Source organism: Formica exsecta, unplaced genomic scaffold (assembly GCF_003651465.1).
Source record: "Formica exsecta isolate Colony F162 unplaced genomic scaffold, ASM365146v1 scaffold211, whole genome shotgun sequence".
In the NCBI taxonomy this organism is placed as follows: domain Eukaryota; kingdom Metazoa; phylum Arthropoda; class Insecta; order Hymenoptera; family Formicidae; genus Formica; species Formica exsecta.
In genome coordinates this window covers 1,092,357-1,110,967 of record NW_021849408.1, presented here as the reverse complement: position 1 = coordinate 1,110,967, position 18,611 = coordinate 1,092,357, and the positions used below count along the sequence as shown (strand labels likewise).

General features: G+C 33.8%; 1 protein-coding gene across 2 annotated transcripts in view; it reads right to left on the bottom strand.

The window, feature by feature from the left end:
• LOC115235206 (short stature homeobox protein 2-like) overlaps nt 1–18,611 on the bottom strand; it is an 82,590-nt gene that overhangs the window by 4,825 nt on the left and 59,154 nt on the right. The window contains exon 1 of one of the 2 annotated variants that reach the window (XM_029806830.1): nt 3,512–4,898. The exons of the other annotated variant lie outside the window; for it this stretch is intronic. The gene's annotated coding sequence lies outside the window, so the exon portion shown is untranslated. Of the gene's footprint in view, nt 1–3,511; nt 4,899–18,611 lie in introns of those variants that run through there. 2 annotated transcript variants of the gene reach the window in all.

The window sequence follows — 18,611 nt, the reverse complement described above, 5'->3', positions numbered from 1 at the left end:
AAATATGATATGCACAAATATAATTATATAACTTTTAGATTCTTACACATATTGATAATATAAAATTAAATCTCTTATTATTAATTATTTTTGTTTTCTGTTATTAGAGTAATGAAAATTGCTCTGAACTCTGGTCGAAACGCGATGCAGTCTGAAAAACGAAGTCGCGACCAAATTCGCGGTTTAATTTCACGCGACATGATTATTCAGCCACGATCTCAAAATATCAGCCAGAAACTTAATATTAGCGAGGCTCGGAATTGTAATAGAGAAATTCAAAATATGAGAAGAGTGAGGAGACGAGCCAATTTGCACGAATGCCGGTGTGAATGTGTGCGAGATGAATCTGAGACAGACGTACGTTCCGCAACAGACGTTTGTATCGTTCTATTTTAAATCATATTAAAAGTCAAATATCAGATTTACGATGTAAATATTGTGAAAAGCACGATACGAAGGTCCACGTGCAGGTAAAGTTTAATCTGATATTCTACGAAGACAAATTAATTTTCAAATGATGTGTATAATAATACAATCAATCGCGAGAGATTTTACGTTGGGGAAAAATCTTATCGAGCTCGAAAAAAACATCGCGATATTTTTCTATATTGAGTTCAGTTTCTATTTATTCATTATGCTTTTCTGGGAAGAAAGAGAGAAAAAGTTATGATTATATTATTGATCAATTTCTGATCATATTTTTATTATTTACTGACATATGTTTTTCTGAGAGTCACTAAATTTTTATAAATTCCTCTATAAGCGTATCGTCTGCCTACTGTAATATAAATTAATGTAATTAATCTTGTTAATATGTACATAACAGCACACGCACTTTAATTTATTATAATCTTTAATAATATAATTATCAAACTGCATTAAAAAAGTCAGTTGTATGATTTAATATAATTTTCTGTTCTTTTCTTTTGCTTTATTTTGTTTACGATTTTTGGCAAACCAAAGTTCAACAGTTGTGTTCCTTTTTCTACCTATAAGATACTGTATACGTAAAAAACGTGATGTCAAAATTATATAATTATAAATTATAAAATTATAATAATTGAAATTATGAATTAAGCTTATGTTTCATTGTAACATTCTTTGAGTAAATTGGCTTGTCATTTTTATACTTCCGTTACACATTTACCGTTAAATCTGGTCATTCTATTTATTTCACGTTGACCCTGAATGCAATTCTTGTATCGATTAAAATTTTGAATTGGATGTTCGTATTTAGCACTAACAATAAGTAAGACACATTAAATAGAAATACGTAACACATTCGAAGAAAACAGTAAGTCTATTTATACTTTGACCGAGGCAGAAATTTAGTAATATTGATAATTGATAACGGTTTAGTGCCAAAAGTAGGCAAACTTATTAAAATTAACTTTTACATAAATCTAATAAAATTAGATCTATTTATCTAATACTAAATCGAATTATCTAATTAAATCTAATCAAATCTAATTAATATAAACATTTCTTTCAGTCGCAAGAGATTAATTGTTTAAAATTAAAAAAGAAACAAGTTGTTTAGACTGTTATATGTGTGTTAAACTATTGAATCCTCCCGTAAAAGACTGCATATAACACGTTTCATCGGTTTAACAGACGCGATCGTTAAAAGACAATTATTTACGCCGGCGGCGGGAGAGATACGGGTGCACCCAGCACTCGTTTATGCGTAATTTGTCTCGGGCAATGTTAATTAAAGCATTTCCGAGCTCGAGCGTGACGGTGCAATTAGGGCCACGTGCCAGCGGTCGCAAAGTATGTTCGCCGACTGTTTGAAACTCGTTCATACCTTGGCCGCATATGCAAACGTGATAATTCTCTTTATTTATCTCTCAAAACTTAACAGACTCAACTGTAGATTATCAATGCAAGTGCCATTGATAAACTACAATAATTTAATATCATTTCCATGATGAAATATATTCTTGCAGTTTCCACACGATTTAAAAATAAAAGATATATAACAAAATCCAAAGTTGGCACACACAGTAAAAAATGAAAACAAATAATTTGTGTAATTAGTTATGTAATTAGTTAAAAAAATGCGCTCTTTAATTTAATTATTATTAATATTAGAAGCAAAAGAGAATAAGTATAATAAAGAAAAAAAAACTATAACATTCTTTTTTTGTATAAAATATTTTTATTAAAATATTTTCTTTGCATATTTTTATTAAAATATATATATATATATATATAATCGCAATAATTTATATTAATTCTAAAGTTATTTTTGTCAAAATTTTAATCGCAAGTGTGGTAATTCAGAGATTGAATCATCTGCTTGTAAATTACTCTTAAATAATAGCTCACTTTTATCGCATTTATCGCGGCAATTCCGCATGCATGTTAATATATGTGACCATCAGCTAATTTTCGATTCGTCATACACATCTTAGATACACGTCAGACAAATTTCATCTGTCACGTATATTTCCGCTGCCAAAAAATATATTAATTTCGATATTTATGAGCGCAATCGACGTGCCAAGATCCGCGCACGCATTCCGATTCAATTAAGATTCGTCGTGTGCTTCCGGTCTCTCCTTCGGACTCGCATGACTCAAATTTTTGAGCGCGGATAATAATTAGAATAACGATTTTTCTGATCGAAAAAAATCGATTAATTACATATTGCATGAATATATTTAGAATTTCGATCTTCATTAAGCTTCCTTCTTCGAGAATGATAATTTTTTTTTTTTGCAATTGTATCTTTTGCTTTTTTATTTTTTAACATTAATTGCTAATCAGATAATTAAATTTAATTATACATATTCTTGGAGATAATTACACAAAACAGTACATGTGAATAATGATGTGTATATAAATGTATGTGTGCGATTAAATTTTTCTGTTGAACAATAATTGATTTCTTAAAATCTTATGACTTGTATCTTATGTTAGCCCACTTATGACCTAGCTGAGACAATTCTTTTTTATCGAGTGTCGATTAAGTTCATTAACTCTTAAATTGCGGCATCCGCCAATTGACATTTCATCGCGTGACAACGGTCATGATTTAATCACTTCAGTTTTGTTCACCTCGATTACGAAAATATTATACTATGAGTGTATATATATTTTTTTATATTTTCGCTCACTAATACTTGACGTCAATAAGATAGTTATTACCAATAAAAATGCTATATAAATAAAGAAAAATTAAAAAGAAAAATAACAACATATAAATTTTTGACTTTAATGTATTACATTTTATGTAATATATTAATGTTCAATATTTAATTAAAATATATAATTATGAAAATATATAGCAAAATCTACGTTTAGGGATTTGGGCTTAATTTCGTTTTTATTATTACGAAAGAACACGAGATCTTTCAATCTTTAAATCTTTGATATATAGATGAATTTTTAAATTGGCGGTTATATATAATATTATATATAATATTTTTCTCGCAATTTTTATGGATCAAGTTTGTTAGATATATCGTATATCTCCTAACTTTGAGCGGAAAACTTCCTGACATACCTGAGATCAAACACTTTCGCACACCCTCTTGTTCCGTTCTGTCCAATTTCTATTTCATAAACTAAACTTGGCAAAAGTTCTCCATTCACTTGCAGATTCAAGAAATCGATACACGTGCACACAGTCTGGTTTGCGTTAAGCATAGGTAAAATGTAACTCTGAAGTACATAATTTTTACGTTTGTGTAACACAAGGACGTTAACTAGGCATCGCTGACTGAGATGCTTGATCGCGGGACCGCGCTCGAAAACGAAGGCATCATTTTGCTCGGAGCGGCGAGATGCCAACTGACTTGGCCGAGTTAAGACGTACTTAAAGGTCCTCATCTGCTTCTTCACCTCTATCTCTCTCGCTCTTTCGTCTTCTCATCTCTCGTCTTGCGTTCTCCTCAATCTTCTCCCGGTTCGTGCTGTCGTTCCTCGCGGGCAAGCAGAGGGAAATAGAGCGTTTTAAGAGTAGGTGGAGATTTTCGTCACAAGCTCCACCTTCATTAGAAGCTCATTGGTTTCTAAATGGTTTCTCTCACTACGCAAACTAGGAGTTTCAGAGGCGGAAGGACGTATGTACACGCGCTTTTATTATAAAATGCGTCGCGACGGCGACGCATCCGAGAGCGCGATGAGGCAATCGATTTATTTTTGTCGAAGTTGCTCTAATGCAACATGTTTTCTGCAGGTTTGCATGACGGTTGAATGTAGAGTCCAGAATATCTCTTTTTTTTTTTTTTTTTTAAAGAAAAAATGATGAGAAGAACGTTAAGTTATTTTAATGAAACACTAAAGATCAAAAGTCTAATAATATAATTTGAGTTAAAAATGATTTATAAAGAGATTAAGTTTGGTCGAAGCTCTACAAGAATTTTCTCAGCTATATTGATGGTTTACAATTAATATAAAATTCAAATACATTGTTAGATCTTAGTAAGTCGATCGTCGTTCAATGGAAATTTAATTAACATCCACGGAAGTTTGACATAATGATATAATGAAGAAACGAATAAATTACGTGGATGCTCATCGTTAACGTTATAATGAAAAATTACGCGTTAGCAATGATGTATAGGCGCCGGCATTTCCGTAACGGTTTCCGTTTTCAAGGACATGGTTCCAACAGCAACTTTTATAAACCCCGAACATAGGTCTTCTTCATCTTCTTTCTCCTCTTCAGCTTTCTCCTCGTACTAGCGGCTGGTATCTCGTTACACAGGGGTGTCGTGTATCCTTCACAATGTTCGATATATAACATCGAGTCATTCAAAACGATCCGGAAAGAATAAACGCTGACAATAAGCAGAGGATCTTGTTATCCGTTTTTAGCGATAGCTTCTGCCTCCAATTTATCGTCTTAATTAAGAAATAAATCTTCTTATTTTAAAATTGACATTTTCCTTGAATAAATCATTAAATATTAATAAAGATCTTAGCATAAAAATATTATTAAAAGAGATAATGACATCCGTTTGTGTTTTTTAAATATTTTTTTTAGAACAGAGCTAAAATATCAAAAAGTTATAAATTATTAGAAATCTTTTTGGCAATTTTTCGATTTTTGATTTATATTATAATTTTGTCCATGACTCTCTTAAATATTGTTTAAAATTTGATCAGTGTACATATATTCACGCTTGATCAATACACATAAACGCTTATTTTTCCCATTTAGGATTTACAGTTCAGATATTGAAAAACTGATGTCTCAGGTCAAAAACCGGTACAGTTTTTTTTTCTCACACCAAAAAACCCCGTTCTTTTTATTCTATTTATTCAATGGGTCAATAAAGCAAAAGCTCATAACTTTTTTATAAAAAATCAAGACGGGAAGGCGCACGATTAATGTTGTGACCGCGGAAATGGGTCTAATATAAATATTAGAATCGCAAAAAATGTGTGCTCTTCGGGAAAAAAAAAAAAATGTGAAGCCACCCTTGGATCGTGAAATGGGTAAAGATTACTCGTGATCCCTCTCATAATCTGTCGCTGCACCCCAAACATTATTTACTTAGACTTTGATCCAGTTCTCGATACGAGATCGGTATTAAATATCAAAGTGTAAGTCCTGAGAAGTTTTCTCTCCTCTTCTAGATACACTTCGATCAATATGCCAACTCCGAAATGACTTTTTGAAAGTATAGTCGCGAGTTGAGGTGAGATTGCGCCAGCGGGAGAAACTTTATGGCATAGTAAAAATATTTTTAGGATCTTTTATAGTGTGTAGTGTTTTGAAATCCCTCTTTCCAGAAGCGAAACATTTTCAAGTGGAAAAGATATTAACGGATAAATAGATACACATACATTTATATATCACAATTTATAATTTATTTCCTTAGTGACCGATGTATCTCGATTGTTAACAATCGAAAGAATTTGCCAACTTCGGCGATATGAAGAAGAGCCGCGGAATAAACTCAAGAATTGATCCTCGGCATGATTTTAAGTTGCACATGAGATTGACGCTTTCGATTATAAAATTAGAATGCGCGAACGCGATGCCATCAGGCAAATCACGCGCTGTGAGATGCTCTTCGTAGCGTTTCCTTCGCGGCGTCAAAACGTAGAAAAAGTAGCAAGTGGAGTAGTGATGGTAATTTTACGGCGCAAAACGGTCGAAAGTGCGTTAAAAGCCGGACGACAGAGTGCCGACAGCTGACCGTGCTATAAGCTATAAGGGATGCTGCAAAGTTACGCACTCTTTCTCTCGACATTAATGGCCGAACGAAGAACAGCGACAATTTCAATGTCGAATGTTAATGGGTAATATGTTATAAAATAGCATAATTAAAATTATTTAATAATTAAGAATTAAAAATGAGAACTCGAGCTTCGAGGATTTTATCTTTTTTTAGAAAATTTTTTAGATAAACGTTACCAGAGAAATGGGATTATTATATATTACAAGCATATAATTATTAACAACGTAATAATTTTTAACAACTAAAATGTAATAGTAATTTAATATTGGTATATAACGAAGAATGAGGCGATCAACCATTTGAAAAATGCCGATCAAGCATTCACAAAACTGCGAATCTATCTTTCTTACACCGTGCATGATTTCGGAGTCATCCTACGTAGATGCAAACGACGTTGGTAGAAACACACACGTGGGTACACATGCAATAATTATTTCGCTCCGGGATTTTATTTATATGAGGCTTTTACGAACCCACAGCTTCTCTCGTTATTCCGACTCAATAAAACGTTCGTCGAGCACTTTCGAAAGCTGTTAAAGCCGGATTATTTCGGCGATAATAAACCGCGAAGGGCCTCGCGACCATTGTACAAACCGATTCAATTATAAACGCCACCATTGCTCAGAACAATCTTATTCGTTTTCGACGAAAAAACGAGATTCGTCAGATTTGTAACTTCGCGTCAAAGGAACAGTATTATCTTAAGTTGCATTCACCTTTCGCATTTCCTAACAGATGATTTGACGGATTTGCAGTTTTTGCATTCACAAATATTATTACGTAAATATATAATATCTAAATCTATATAATATTTCTATCTATAAGAGCAAAAATTATTTAAACCAAGAACACTTAAAAGCAATTTTTATAATTTTGTCTGATTTTATATATGACATGAGAATATATTCTTCAATAAAATAACGAATTAACAATATAAGAAATGCCATCGGTTAACATATTTTAAACAATTTTTTATATTTTTATATTGAAGGAGAATTGATTTCATTTCTATCTTCTATACATTTTCAATTTTCTTATTGAACAAAATATTAATATCTTCTTAAGACTCGTGAAAAGAAGCACATATTTTCACGATTAGTAACACTGCACTAGCATTACTCATCTCTATTGAAATCACTATGCGGATTTCTCAATGCGTCAAATCACGCGAGATTCCTTCGAGTGGAATTCTTCCGTTTCGACGTTTCGAGTTATTCGTCGTGTTTTCCCGAAAAAGAGATAAAGCCGCGAGCTTTCTCGCGCTGTTCCAGTCACGGCGAGACGGACGTGCGCGTCGCGACGCCGTGACACGTACACGTCGCGCGTCGCCCGCCGAGAATTATTAGGCGGGCCTGGTGCGCGTTTTCCCGCTACGATGACACCCGTCGTCGTCTGGTACTTTTGTTCTCCCGCAGTTCTCGTTCGTCTTTCCTCCGCCGACAGAGCTACGCGATCGCGATGGGATCGCGAGATCCCCGCAAGAAATCTTGGCGTTTAGTCGCGCACGTTGACTCGGGACGCGCGAGGATATAAACAGGTCATACGGGGACATAAATCTGTCGCAACGTAGAGATTCGTGAGAAATAGACGGATTAAGAGGAGAATTGATAGGAGTTCGCTCTCGGCAAAGTCGAATTCCTCGCATTTTTTTAATGGGGAAAGTAAAAGTGAAGTTTTTTATTACCCTTCTCGCGAAAAAAAAAGATAATTGACATGAAATTTAATTCCTAAAGTAATTTTTGTATTAGAAATTGCAAAATTTTTGTCCATCATCTACGAACAAATCGATCTTAAATTTCTTTGATTTCTTTAATGAATTGATTTCTTCCAGAAATTTTCGCTTTCTTCGAGACTTATTATATTTTGTATATAATTTTTCCATATATCACACAATCAGTTATATTTTATCTTTTTAAATGATGACATAACAATAACTTAACAGTACCTTTTAGCAATTCTTAAAAAAGAATTCCTTGATGCTTTATTTGTGTAAGATTCATTTTTTGTCATGTCACGTGTGTGCTCGAACTGTATTTTGTCGTGGGAAATTTGGATTCGATTTGCGAAGCAAGTGTGCCCGGCTACTTTCGTGTTTTTTCGATCACCGCGACTTCGAGAGCGATTCGAACTGCTAGTCCGTGAGAGGTCTCGGGGCCACGTTGTCGTGGGGGCCTGGTGAATGTCCAACGTTCTGTAACGCGAGAGGAAGGGTCGCGTGAAACCGCATCTGCGGTTTTCGACCACCGTGACGCGACGATCAGTGGGCCTGTAGAATCGTTTCCACATGTGCGGGAGCACGCGGAAACGGCGTTTAAGCTCTTTTCCATAACATTTCCATATCCTTTGGCTGATCATTTTGCCTCCGTCGTCAACTTTCGGTCACCACCTTGCGCCATCCGTCGACGCGTAAAGTCTGTCGAGTTTTATTGCTGTTGCGACTGTTGGCGTATGCATCGAGTGCATATTGCGTCCTAGTTTATGCCATCTCAACCCCTTATTCTTACCGAACGGTCTCAGTCCGATGATAGCGATTTTTAAACTCTTGATAAGACTTTTAAACTCTCAATCGACTTTTTATAAACTGCTTAACACAAGTCCTGAATATTTTAATAAACCTTAATGAACTTCTTAATAAAGATTCTCAACAATTTCTCCGTCGCGATTAAACATGATGGCGCGATGCTAGAAAACGTTACGAATTAACAGAGGCTCCAGACTGACTTATTGTCGCGAGTCTCTTTTCGAATTTGTCTTTCTTTGCAAGCTCGCAAGGGGGATTTCTATGCGTAATACACCGTGACGCCTTAAATTTCGGCCAAGAACGACAAATTCACGGTGTGGAAAGTCGAGGTGACCATCGTGCGGCCACCGTGAAGCCATCGCGTTAAAAAAGATCAAAAGGACAAGGGGGGTCTGAGAGTATACCGACAATGATTTTGATAGGTCACTAACGGTCGACTCGTTGTTGCAATTGCAGTTACACTTTCATGGCGAAGAATAGGCAATTTCCAAATCAAATTTATGCAAATTTAAATTATAAAATTTAATTCGAAATCAAAATAAACTTCTTATAATTTTTTAAAATATGTTTTCCCTCTCATCCTCTCTCTTTGTTTTTTTTCATAATACATTTATTCTCTCTCTCTCTCTCTCTCTCTCTCTCTTCTTATTAAAAAATTATCAATTATATACGCGTAAACGAATTATAGCACAATTTATTTTTCTGAGACTTAAATAAAATATTTTCTTCCCATAAAAAATATACGAATAAATGTGAACCAAAATCTTTTTGAAATATTACGTATATATATTAAATTAAATTTTCAACATTTAACAAAACTTTGATATTATTTATAATTTATGTAGAAGTAAATTATAAAAGTTTTACATTTTTCTCTTAAAGATAAGTATTCAAACAATTTCCATTAAATGACTAAAACGATCCAATGATCGTAAATTGTAAGTAACGAAAGATTACTTTCACATTGCCGTCGCTTGGATAAGCAGAGCGATTTAGCCCGCTCTAAATCTGACGATGAGGAAGGGAAAGGATTCTGCAAGGATCTTTCCAAACGTTCATGACCGCGAACGAACACCGGTTTTAAGAATAAGTCGACCGCAAATACGGTCATTCGCCACCGTGACGCCATCGAATTAAAGCAAGAAGAAAAGAATTCAGTACCGTTGGTAGGGATTTTATCGCGATTGTAAGTTTGTATTCCAGAAAATCGAAGATAATGTCTAGACAAGGGGGGTCTGAGAGTATACCGACAATGATTTTGATAGGTCACTAACGGTCGACTCGTTGTTGCAATTGCAGTTACACTTTCATGGCGAAGAATAGGCAATTTCCAAATCAAATTTATGCAAATTTAAATTATAAAATTTAATTCGAAATCAAAATAAACTTCTTATAATTTTTTAAAATATGTTTTCCCTCTCATCCTCTCTCTTTGTTTTTTTTCATAATACATTTATTCTCTCTCTCTCTCTCTCTCTTCTTATTAAAAAAATTATCAATTATATACGCGTAAACGAATTATAGCACAATTTATTTTTCTGAGACTTAAATAAAATATTTTCTTCCCATAAAAAATATACGAATAAATGTGAACCAAAATCTTTTTGAAATATTATGTATATATATTAAATTAAATTTTCAACATTTAACAAAACTTTGATATTATTTATAATTTATGTAGAAGTAAATTATAAAAGTTTTACATTTTTCTCTTAAAGATAAGTATTCAAACAATTTCCATTAAATGACTAAAACGATCCAATGATCGTAAATTGTAAGTAACGAAAGATTACTTTCACATTGCCGTCGCTTGGATAAGCAGAGCGATTTAGCCCGCTCTAAATCTGACGATGAGGAAGGGAAAGGATTCTGCAAGGATCTTTCCAAACGTTCATGACCGCGAACGAACACCGGTTTTAAGAATAAGTCGACCGCAAATACGGTCATTCGCCACCGTGACGCCATCGAATTAAAGCAAGAAGAAAAGAATTCAGTACCGTTGGTAGGGATTTTATCGCGATTGTAAGTTTGTATTCCAGAAAATCGAAGATAATGTCTATATATATATAATGTCAGGATATAAATTTTGAAAAAAGATAAAATTGTTATTTCGTTGTTCAAGGAAAGCACAACACAATACAAATTCAGGCTGATTATTAAACTCCTTGATGTTTCTTTTAATAAAAATTATAACATTATTAATTTTATTAAAAACAAACATTTTTATATGATAGAATAATGTTTTTCAATTTAAATTTGATAATCTTCAGAAATTAATAAGATATTGTTTAGTTGCTATTTCTCTTATCACCCTTACATAAAAGTAAAAGGATATATAAAATAAAGAATGAGGAATTAAAAGTAGTAAAACAGAAATTTTATCTTGGTAATAATGGAGATAAAAGCGTAATTAAATTAAATAACTTGTAAGACAAAACATTAAACTCGAATTATAAAATACATTATTTGATTATTTTAATATTTCTTAATCGAATCCTCTCATTTAATTTTTCGATCAAACTATCATGCATTTTTTTATTATCATGTTTTGTAAAGCGAGAAATGAAGTAGAAAATTGGAAAATCTTCTTAAAATATATTTTTCAAAGTGAGCAGAAGTTTATAAAAGCCATAATGAAATCGAAAACACAGCAACCGTTTTGGTTACCGTTTTTCTCGGGAAGAAAAAGCGAGAAAAGCTGAAAAATCACCTCGGCAGAGGGTGAGAAAGAACGTTCCATCTTTCGGTCCACCCCTCGTTCGACCAATTATAAGGCTCATACGTCATTCCCGCCAATTAGTGGTGAAGAAAGCGACGTCTCGCCCAGAGAGGCGCAATCGCCGTTTCGGCTTTCTTCTTTCCAGCATTCGTTTCTTTCACACGCACGCACGAGATGACAGAGCGAGGATAATTTTACGCACTGCGCTCGTTCCCGGTAAAGATCCTGTCGTCGTACGTGCTTCTTGTCGACAAGCTCATAAATTATTCAACAAAACTGTATATTATCAGTATTAAAAATTAATACTAATTAGAAAATTTTTGTTAGAATTGTTAAATAGTGAAACTTGTTATCAGTTTTGAGATATAATTCTGTGTAAAAATCTGCGAAAAATTTGAATACGACAGAAAATTTGTCTCCATTTCTGACAAAAAGCGTATCAAACGGCAGAATTTGAATTAGTTATAAATACAACACGAATTATCAACATTAATGTTTTACATTAAAAAAAGGAAACATTATTTATTGTTGCTTTACATCAATGTTTTTAAAGAAGATAGTATCGGCAAAACATTTGTATCGAAGCACCGATAATATCATGTTAAAGCATCGCGGAAAAGCTACAACACGTGCTGCACTTTCGTGGCCGGCGGATAACAACACGAAGGGGTACGTAGCACTCCCCCCCTTTCGATTTAACAGAGCGTGAACTCCGTTATATCCGTCGACCGCCACCGCCGCGATGCCAGCCGATCAGCGCCCCCCTGGTTGTAGGGGGCGGCGACGGTGGTCCACACGGTCAGCGGTTAAAAGTAAATTAGGCATTCATAATATTCTACGTGTGGCGTTCCCCATAATATATGTCAAGGGTTGACCACCTTGGCACAAAGGGAGGGGGCGTACATACGCGTGCATAATGCGACGGACCCCTTGTGAATCGTTCGAGAGTAGGAGGGCACTCGCCACGGTATTATCAAGAAGCTAATTATGGGCCACCTTATCGTCCACGTTTATCCCGCCGACGTCATTTTTAACGTGTACTGACGGAATATTAACGGCGCGAGACAACATACATGCAGCCGACATGCGGCGTTTTTTCGGCCAATACACGGTAAAAGCAACGATCAGTAGCCTTAATATATGTCAATTTTTCCTGTGTATAATTGAGTTATTTTCGGTATATTTGAATTAATATGAAATTTTTTAACGTACAGAGAGTCGTCTGCACGAAATTACATTTTGAAAACTCTACAATAGAGCAAAAATTTATAGATATTATTTTTGGGAATATATTTATGAGATGCATAAAAATATTTATTACAAAAATCTTTATGAAATTGAAAATTTTTTAAAAATTTATCATATTTTCTTTTGATTGAAAAAAAAAAAATGATTTTTGTGCCCTCTCAAAAAAAATGATAGAGGTACAATGCAACTTAATAAATCTGAGATACTCTGTATAACATAATATATAGTGTTACTTCTTTGAAATGGAAAAAGTTGCAAGAATCATCCTGAAAGCAGTTTTATAAAGTAGGTCAATTAATAGTTCAACGGAACTGGAGCCGCGACAGGCGGTTGCTTTGGCGGTCTTTATAAAATTTTGCCATATGGTGATTGAAAAAAATGTTGCGCATTCATTGCTTTTAATATGTCATGAGCGTCGATCAATCGCGAGCACTTTGCGAGGAGCAACATATCCTGATCCGCGGTTGATTCTTCACAATGGAATCGCGTATTCTCAATCATCCGATGTAACAAATAGCTATTCAATGACTGATATACTTTTTTCTGTATGTTACTAAAAAAAATTTTCGATCTCGCATGTCGGCGATATGGATCGACTTTCGCACGAAATTCCCTTTCTCCGTAAATAGGAAAACCCCGAATTACGCTGCAATATTTTTATCATGCATCAAAACGTACAACATATGTCACACAATCAAAAGAGCCAAATATAAAATATGATCAACTAAAACGTTATGTGTGGATATGTTTGAAGAAATTCAATAATTTCTATAAAGATATAATATAGTTCGTTAGAGAAATGCTATAAACATTAAAACTTTCTAAATATTTGATCTATTATTTTATCATCATTATTAGATTTTTTTAATTAATAATAAGATTAACTATCTAGTGCAACAATTATAATTAATAATAACTAGAGCGGGATAAAAAATTCATTTATCAAGTATATAAAGATGATTGATTGCGGTAATATTTTATTTATACAGTAATTTTTTTTATTTTTTTTATGGAGAGGTAATTTTAAGTGCGTTTATTTTTAATAAAGTAATTGCTTCCAAGCATTCTATATAAAATTCAATAGAAATTTGAGATGTGCATATTTTTTTTAGCAATACTTATGCGTCCTTCCTTCGACTATTGCGCCGATTATCCTTAAGCCGACCTTGTTCCCCCAGGAACGTTACCTAGTCCAGGTGCTTTTACTTATTCGAGCAAAAGAGTGGTGGAAAGCAAAAAGAAGGGAAGGAAAGGAAGGCAGGTAAAAAGAAAGGATAAAACGGAAGACAGGATCACGATCGCGCGGCGGATTTGCACAGCAGGATAATAATGCAGGCAGAATAATGCGATACATTGACGATGAATACTCGCCAATGTATCGTATTATGATACACGATGAATGCTGGATGACAATGCGGGACTTGATTCAAGAATGCGAGTTCGTTATCGGGCCCAATATAGAGGACCTCCTGTAGCGATAGTGGATCGTTCTGGGACTTATTCCCCTTCACACGCACTTCCTCTCGTCATTCTGTGCCTTTCTTCCGTTGTGCAAGATCACTCTTGGCTGCCGCCGCGAGGGAACGATGCGACGGAATGATGAGGGGGTGGAATTTATTAACATCTCCCTACATTTTCTCTCCGATTCTTCGGAAAGAAAAAGTTCTGTCGTTATAAATCTTATGTAAAACCATCAATTTTTCATAGATCGTTTTTTTTTCTTGCGATTGATCGTGACGTTATTAAGAATATGAAAATTGAATCGTTTTTCATGTATGCTTTGTTATGTATGCACCTGCAAATGTAGAGATTATTAGAAATTCTTTAGTTTATAATTTGGACAGTATTACCTTGATATTCTTGTTAAGAAGGAATGATTTATTAAAATTCCCAAATATATTAAAATTTTTTAATCTTTAAGATATTTCAAAATAAATATATATAAATTATCGTAATAATTATGGATAATTAATTTTTATTCAATTTTAGAATCGTTTTCTGGCTTGTTTGTTAAGAAGAAATCTTATTTAAAAGTATCAGGGCAATCCTTGGTTTTCAGCAGTTTAACGAAACAACGTGATTAATCGGAGATGGAATTTATGTTAAATCGACGATTGAGTTTCCGATGTAAATGATATCCGCACTAGTTCTCTTTAAAGTAAAGAAATAATCTTGAAAAATAAGTTCTTTTGAAGATAAAAGCGTACTTGCATCCCACGTGAAGGATGCGATTCTCGCAATTTTCCAGATGGTGAATAAAACGTAAACACCGAAAAGCCAAGAAATTAATATCGTATGAGATTAAATATAAATAGCAGAATGCAATGTAAAGTTACATAGGATCAAAGATAAAAGCGAAATTTAATTTCTTTATATGAATTCACGCAAGCTTATCGTAAATAATTCGAGACTAATACGAAATCTTTAATATTTAAAATGTTGAATATATAATTGCATAATTATATAGAGTGTATAATTTGCGTTTCAAAGAAGCAAAAAAATACGATTTATGAGTGGAAATCTGAAGATATCCGAGATTATTTAAGTGATTGCTTAAATTATTTAAGACAAAAACTTCGAGTTCACGGGATAATAGATTACTTTTAAATTATTTTAATTGACTAATTATCTTGAAAGTTTATATGACTATATTATAGAGTTCTTCATTTCTTTCAAATCAACTTTTATTGATTACCAATGTTGCTCATTTACAATATTTTAATATCCGATAAATGTGACGAAAATATTTCGCGTGAATATTTGAGAATTAAATGGTGAATCTCGGGTAATTTTATTAATAGCACAATATCAAACGTTTTCTCTCTCTCTCTCTTTTTCTCTCTGGTCGTGTGGTCGTGTCAACTCGTACGCTCCGTCGCTCTCGTCCGACTCGTACTTTATTTTCGTAACGGAAGCTGGATCCTCGTAGCGTACAACTCAAGCGCGCGCGGCGCTCCCATGAGAGACAGCCTCGCTATCTGTCTCCTTCAATATTCATGCCGTCTTGGAAGAGAGCCGCGTTACAGAAAAAGACAAAGAAAGAAAGAGAGAGAAAGAAAGAGATCGTAAAAGCAGATGAATAAGAACGCCATGCGCTTAAATACGATGTTATTCTTAATCATAAAAAGAAAATCTTGCTTCGAAAGAATCAATGTCACCATGTATATATATAATCATCTAGCTTCTTTGTAATGAATGAAGTTTTTAATTAGATCAGATCTCTCTAATGATAAATATGAAAATTGATAGTAGAGTTGTGTGACAAGAGGCTGACGTCGATACTTTTTTAACAGAAAATAGATCAATAATTGTGTAATAAAAAGTGAATAAAAGAAATATTATTTTGTTGAGTTAATTTGAAATAGATTTTAAGAAAGCTTACTCTTCTTGAAGCTAAAAAGTAAAATATTATTTTTAATTAATAAGTAAAATTTAACATATATAAAATTATTACATATAAATCAAATTGCACATAGTAATAGACTAAAATATATTAGCTTTACTAATTAATGATTGTGAAACTGGAATATATAAGTTCAATTTATATTTGTTGTAGATTATTTCTCGGACTAAAATCGCATTTCTATTTTTCAAGTGGAAAAAATTTCTCATGTTTGTTCTACCTGTGTGTGTGTGTGTGTGCGAATCTTAAAAAGAGATTTCGTTGACAAGGTTCGGATGAACGATAAACGATGAACACAATAAATGTTTATTTGTCTCTAGTCATGCGTGGTGTGAAAATTTGTACATCGGAGGGCGATCGGTAGTTCTACGGATCGTTTTAGAAAATTAGTCCTTCGAATCGACTTCGGAGAAGGGAGACAACCCTTTTCTGCCCTCGAGCTCTTGGCCCTTCGGCTCTCCGGACTCCCGAGGAACGTGAAAAGCTTGCGCGAAGGGGTCGATGGTATCTCCGAGCTCGGGACAGTATTTGAAAACAAGCCCATGCGAATGATGTTCTTTCCTCTTCAGATTCTTTCTCTTTCTTTCTTTTGCGGCAATGCCCATAACCGTTTCGGGCCCCGTTTGAGCGACGGCGGAACCCTTTTCTGAAATTAGGCTTTGCGGACAACGGAGGGGTTAAAGAGGAGACGCATCTTCTCTTCTCTGGCCCCTCTCTCGAGCGTCTAGACGACGAAGAATGGAGATGAGAAGCGAGCGCGGATGCTGCGAGATGCTCTTGCGGTTAATGACTATGTAACGACATTATTTTTGCAGTTGTAAATCTCAAGAGCGGGTTACGAAAAATGGCATTTCCTTACAAATTTTATATTATTTAGATAAAAATAATATTACAATATGTACTAAAAATGTACAAAACTCTATGTTATATTAATACTCATTGTTATATTATATCATTTCTTTCTATATATTTTCTTATTAATTGAATACGAGACAAAAATAAACATATTACACAAGACTGTTTAAGATTGTAACAAGAATGGAATGTAAGAAATTAAATGTAAAAAAATCTCTAGTTTTGAAAAAAATATAAATATTATCTTTGGTTTTGATTTCACAAAAGGAAATACCTTGACATTATAATTAAGATATAGTCCTATTAAAAAGGATGACGAAACTATCGTCGATTATTATTCATCCACCTTATTATGGACGGAAAGGGTAGCACATGATTGATGAACAAATTTCTCAATGGAACTTGTCGACGAATTAATTCATGTTTTTCATTGAAGGATCAATTTGGCTCCGGTGAAAAGATTATGCCGGTGATGTTTTTTTTTTTTTTAGAAAGCTCTTAGCTCAAATCATATTTCGCAATCACGACCATAGGATGATCCACCATTCGCAAGATGTAATGTGTAAAAGTCTGTCGAGGGGACCGGAATAAGAAAGGGGAGGCAGCGATGCTTACGCTATTGATGACCGAAAAAGCAAGGGTTACTAGATATGCGAAACATCGTTATCTGTGCTAAATCTTTTTCGAAAATAAGCAGTTATATGCGTTCTATGACACGTTTCGGGAATATACGGGCACATATGGTTGCTTTATCCATGATGGAGGATAAGAAAGTTTACGCATCGTTTGTGTCTAATCCTAATCTGCCGATCGCAACAACCGTGATTCCTTATTCCCTAATTCACCATTTATATTTGATTGATTAATTTTAGACTAATAGAATTATGTTAATTTTCTTGCAAAGACTCACGTGTGTGGATTCAGAGCGATAAATAAATTAATGAATAGAAATTAATGTGTAATAATTTAATGAATAGAAATTAATGTGTGATAAATTAATGAATAGAAATTAATGTGTGATAAATACAACGAATGTAAACAGTTTTTTAAATATAGGGGCTTATAAAATTTAATTATATATTTTGAAATCAATTATACATTGTAGACAGATAAATATATAATTCTGCAATAGATTCTTATTTTTTGCAGATTTTACATTTATATATATATGTGTGTGTGTGTGTGTGTGTGTGTTATTATTCTTTGATAGAAATTTTATTAACAACAAGTATTTTCGTAACTAAATAGAGACAAATAAATAATTAATAATTAGTTTCTTCAGTTAATTTAGGGCCGACTTAAACAGAATTTTATTTGATTTAATCTAATTTGAATTTGGCATTTAATTATAAAGAAAACTGAAGAAAACGTTCGTTACTATTCCTGCAATTTTAATTTCGAGTATATCTTGGTGATTAGAATTGAGATTAAATCTTGATTCAAGTAAAGAGCCGAGATCTTTAATTTTCGAGGTTGCCTCGACCCGCCGGATTTCCGACGATTGTTGCTTTAGATTGCGGTCGGTCGGTATTGGCCCGCAGCACCCTCAGCCAATTAATGCGGTTAATACGACGACAGCGGGGTATGAATCAGGACCAGCACCTGTCAAGAATTTACGCCGGTATGCTCACTCTATCTCTTTCTTTCTTTCTCTCTCTCTTTCCC